This window comes from Olea europaea, chromosome 6 (genome assembly GCF_002742605.1).
Source record: "Olea europaea var. sylvestris chromosome 6, O_europaea_v1, whole genome shotgun sequence".
Lineage (NCBI taxonomy): Eukaryota > Viridiplantae > Streptophyta > Magnoliopsida > Lamiales > Oleaceae > Olea > Olea europaea.
In genome coordinates this window covers 11,569,571-11,574,413 of record NC_036242.1, presented here as the reverse complement: position 1 = coordinate 11,574,413, position 4,843 = coordinate 11,569,571, and the positions used below count along the sequence as shown (strand labels likewise).

General features: G+C 37.5%; 1 pseudogene; it reads left to right on the top strand.

The window, feature by feature from the left end:
* Positions 1–497: 497 nt before the first annotated feature.
* LOC111395845 overlaps positions 498–4,843 on the top strand; it is a 13,228-nt pseudogene continuing 8,882 nt past the window's right edge.

The following is a 4,843-nucleotide window of genomic DNA, read 5'->3' as shown; positions in this document are numbered from 1 at the left end:
TTAAGTCTCATTCTTGATCTACTCTCTTGATACTATAAGGAAAAAATATCTTTCTTTAACCATAATACCTTTCATCTTCGAGTAATTATGGTATTGTGTTTTTGAGTTTCTGCACTGTATTTCGATTTGTTGATTTTAAGTTACTTGATTTATTATTTGTTTCTGATGCAGTTATGTTTTATATTCAATGTAAGCCCATGAATTATTTTTTGTTGTTTTGTGCATGTATGGTAGGATAATCCAGTTTTCCTTGCTGAAACATTGATTGTGTTGTTTTCTTGTTTTTTGTCCATGATACAGATTGTTGTTGTCTGCGTCTTTTGATGACTGCATAAAGTTTGAAAGTTGTGACGTGGGTTTTAAAATTGAGAACAAAGTAGGATTGAAACTGCTGCTATAAATGAGAAAAACATAATTTAATGGCGATTGTGCATTGTGGTTGCTAGATCATTAGGGTAAAAAAAGAAATATAATTACAAAGGTAATATGTAAATACAATGGTGACAACTACATTGAAAAAGATTGTGTCTCCTTGTTTGGCAGCCTTCTGTTGAGGATGACGGAGATAATAGCATAAATAGAGGGGGTGACCCGAGTGAACAGGTGGAGGGGTGTTTGTGGTACAAAGATTCAGGTCATCATGTCAATGGGGAATTTTCGATGGCAGTAGTTCAAGCCAATAACATATTGGAAGATCAGAGCCAGCTGGAGTCAGGGCCAATAAGCATCTGGTCCTCATGGGACATTTGTGGGAATTTATGATGGGCATGCAGGTCCTGAAGCATCCATATTTATCAGGAATCGACTTTTCCAAAATATCAAGAGTATGTTTCTTCTCCTTGCTGGATGATTTATTTCTTGTACTAGTTTCAACTCATTAATGTATGTTTATAGGTTTCAATAATGATAATTGTATGATTTAGGCATTTTAGATCTGTGTTGCAAGATGATATTCACTTTTCCAGAATAGAATGTAATTAAATCTCTATTTCCATTTCAATTGTAGGAGTGCCATGGTCATTTCTTCTTATCTCCTACTTTAGGACAACTGCATCTTATTCCACATGCTATTCCAGTGAGCAGTTAAATTTAGTGGGACTGCAGTAGAACTTAACATTTATAGAAGTGATAATATGTGGTAAAAATTTTGGTGTAAAAGAAAAAGGGCTATTTGAGAGAACTTTTTAACCAAAAGATTGCTTCTGATAATTGTAAGAACTTTTAAAGATTCTTTTGTAACGTCAATTTGAAACATATCTTTTGTAAAGGACAAATTGCATCTAATATACTGTTTTTGACTAGTTGTGATAGAATATCAGACTGAGTTAGCAGTAATTATACCAGTCTATGAGGGAAAGCTGCATAATTTCCGTACAGATTGTATATGTTCTTATTTTCCCATTATACTTAACTTTTGGAAGAACACAAATATTTACTTGGTCTAATCAATTATGTATTGATGGACCATCGAAGTAAAATATTTTAAGAACTTCTTACATTGAAGCTTTGCTCAACAGCTGAGAAGTCAAAGCAATATGTTAGAACCTAACTTAAATATAATTTCAACTGTAAGATTCGAGACTTTGCAAGTCATTTTTTTTTTTTCGGTAAATGTAAATATATAGATCAAAAATGTACCATGTACAAATACACCAGGCATACCCGGGCGAGACAATGTCCATAATCAAATACAAGTACATCGGGCATACCCGGACGAATCAAAGTCCATGATAAGTACAGGTACACCGGGCATTCACGGGCAAATCAAAATCCAAAACGAAAACAACTACTCCGGGCATAATGAGGAAGTGAAGGAGCACTTAAAGAAAAGATGGTCACAAGTTTCCTCAAAAAGTCCACAAAAAACACACCTCCGATCAATATCCAAGAAGAGTAGTTTATCTTTAGTTAGTAGCTTTGATTGGGCTACTAACCAAAGCAAGAAAGAATGCTTCGGAGTGATGCACGGCTTCCAAACTTCTCCTCCCCACGGCTTCAAAGTATCTTTATGCCTAAAGTAATTATAGGCAATTTTTGTTGAGAATTTATCATGCATAGAACAGCCCAGATTTTGAGTCAAAGATTCAAAAAACTGCCTACCGAACAAAGTTGTTTGCCGCCCAGAAATGCTGTTGAATGAAGGTCCAGAATTCCGGCCGTGCAGAGCACTCCCAACACCAAAAAATCGTCCATTTACTGCCCTACCATCAGTGGACGTGTCCCCGTTAACCCCCCGATCGATCTGAAAATGATGAGCCACCGTTTCCTGTTGCTGTCTCGGAATTACAGTGTGCTGGGCAGATTCTTTGGCAGAAATAAAATCCCTGATTTCAAGTAATTTCTTGAAAAGTGGGGAGTGGTCCTTTTTAGGACGAACCTCCCAAATACAAGTGCCGTTAAGATAAGCATGATGAACCCATCTAATCCATAAGGTGTCCTTCTTCTTGTGGATATTCCAAAGGGATTTAGCAAGTAACGCTAAATTCCAAGTCTTCAAGTCTTTCAATCCAAGGCCCCCTTCCGCTTTCGAAAGGCATAGATTCTTCCATGCAACCAATGGCTTCTTTGATCCCCAAAGGAAGTTCCGACAAAGGCTAACAATTCTTGAAATAATTGTAGCCGGAATGGGGAAGATAGAAAGCCAAAAACATTCAACACCTTGAAGCACGGCCCTAATGAATTCCAACTTGCCGGCATAGGATAAGGATGCACAACTCCAAACTCCAATATAACCCGCTATTTTTTGAAGAAACGGTGCATAAGAACTCACTTTGAGCTTCTCCGATGCAAGAGGAATACCCAAGTAACGAAAAGGCATAGTCCCTTTCGAAAATTTTGAGATTTCCATGATAGTTTGAAGCTCATACCCAAAAATTCCAGCTGTGTAGATGCTGGATTTCGTAGTGTTGATCTTCAAACCCGATGCTAAACCAAATTTGTCAAGGTAATTGCTTAGAATTTCAACCGACATCGCATCACCCCTTGCAAAAAGCATCAAGTCATCCGCAAAAGCCAAGTGGGTTATCTTAAGGGGACCACATTTTGGTTGATAATTAAAATCACTATCATTTGTAGCATCCTTGATCATTCTAGAAAAATATTCAAGACAAATCACGGACAAAAAAGGGGAGAGTGGATCACCTTGCCGAAGGCCTTTCCCGCCTTTGAAGAAACCATGCATACTTCCATTCAAAGCAACCGAATATGTCGGAGTGGTAACACACTCCATAATCCATTGAACAAATGTCAAAGGAAAATTCAACCCTTCAAGAACACTCTTGAGAAAGTCCCAACTAACCGAGTCAAAAGCTTTGCTAATATCAATTTTAAGGAGGCATCTCGGAGCGACTCTCTTCATATTGTATTGTCTCATAAGCTCTTGAGCAAGATGAATATTTTCCGTCATGCTTCTATCTTCAATGAAGGCGGCTTGTGCTTAGTCAACAATATCCCCCAATATAGGCCTCAATCTAGATGCAAGAATTTTTGTGATCACTTTATAGATCACGTTACAACAAGAAATAGGTCTAAAATCCCCAACATGCGAAGCATGATCCGACTTAGGCACCAAAGCAATAACGGAATGGTTGAGTTGTTTAAGCATAGAACCCGAAGAGAAGAACTCCATGATTGCACCCACAAACTCATCACCAATAATCCCCCATGCATTCTTGAAAAAACAAGAAGTGTAACCATCCGGACCGCGAGATTTATCATCTCCAATATCAAAAAGTGCTTCTTTAACTTCATCATAGGTAATCTCCCGGATCAAAGAGTTACCTTGTTCCAATGAGAGTAATGGACCATTAGTGATGATCTCCCTTTGAATCGGCCGAGAAGGGCAATAAGTTCCAAGCAATGAAGTATAGAATTTTACAAATTCCGAAGCAACTTGGTGTTGAGAAGTAGAAGACTCCCCGTCCTCTTTAATAATTGTAGCAATAAAATTCCTTCGAGAGTTTCTTTTGACAATGGAATGAAAGAACTTTGTACATTTATCACTTTGTTTAAGGAAGATGCATTTAGCCTTTTAATAATAAAAGCTCCTCTCCACTTCACACAACTCGAGATTTCTTCCTCAAATTTTTAACCAAAAGCTGAAATTCCAGATTTCGGGGCTGATTTTCAAGTTGAATTTGGGCAGCCTCCAATTCACTTTTGGCCTCATTGGCTCTCGTGGAAATGTGACCAAAGTGTTTAGAATTTAGCTCTTTGAGAGCAACCTTAAGTTTCCTCAACTTCTTGCAAAGAACAAATTGTTTAGTCCCCCGTACATTAACACGCCAAGAAGATTGCACAATATCAAGAAAATCTTCATGCATAGTCCACATGTTAAAAAACTTGAAAGTTGCAAGTCTTTTTGTTTCTATAGCTTGTTAATATCAGATGTTTACTCACTTGACAGTGATATGCAATGCAGAATTCACATTAGAGAATCAAAAAATGTCAGATGATGTGATAAAAAAGGGCATATTTGGCGACAGAGGAGGAATTTCTTTCCTTGGTTAAAAAGCAATGGGATATTAAACCACAAATTGCTTCGGTGTTTGGTGGGCATTGTATGCAGTGGGCTGTTATACATTGCAAATGCCGGAGATTCTAGTGTGGTCTTAGGAGGACTAGGAAAAACTGAGAGAGAAATAAAAGCCATGCAACTATCAGCTGAACATAACGGAAATCAGATTCGTTGCATCCTGATGATCCACAGATTGTTGTACTAAAAGCATAAGGCTTGGCGCGTGAAAATTGCAAAAACATCTCAAATTCAAGATGTACTTTCTGTAATAGTTACATACTTTAAATGTAAATCCACTTGGATTTTTAAGTTAATATCTCATTGTCA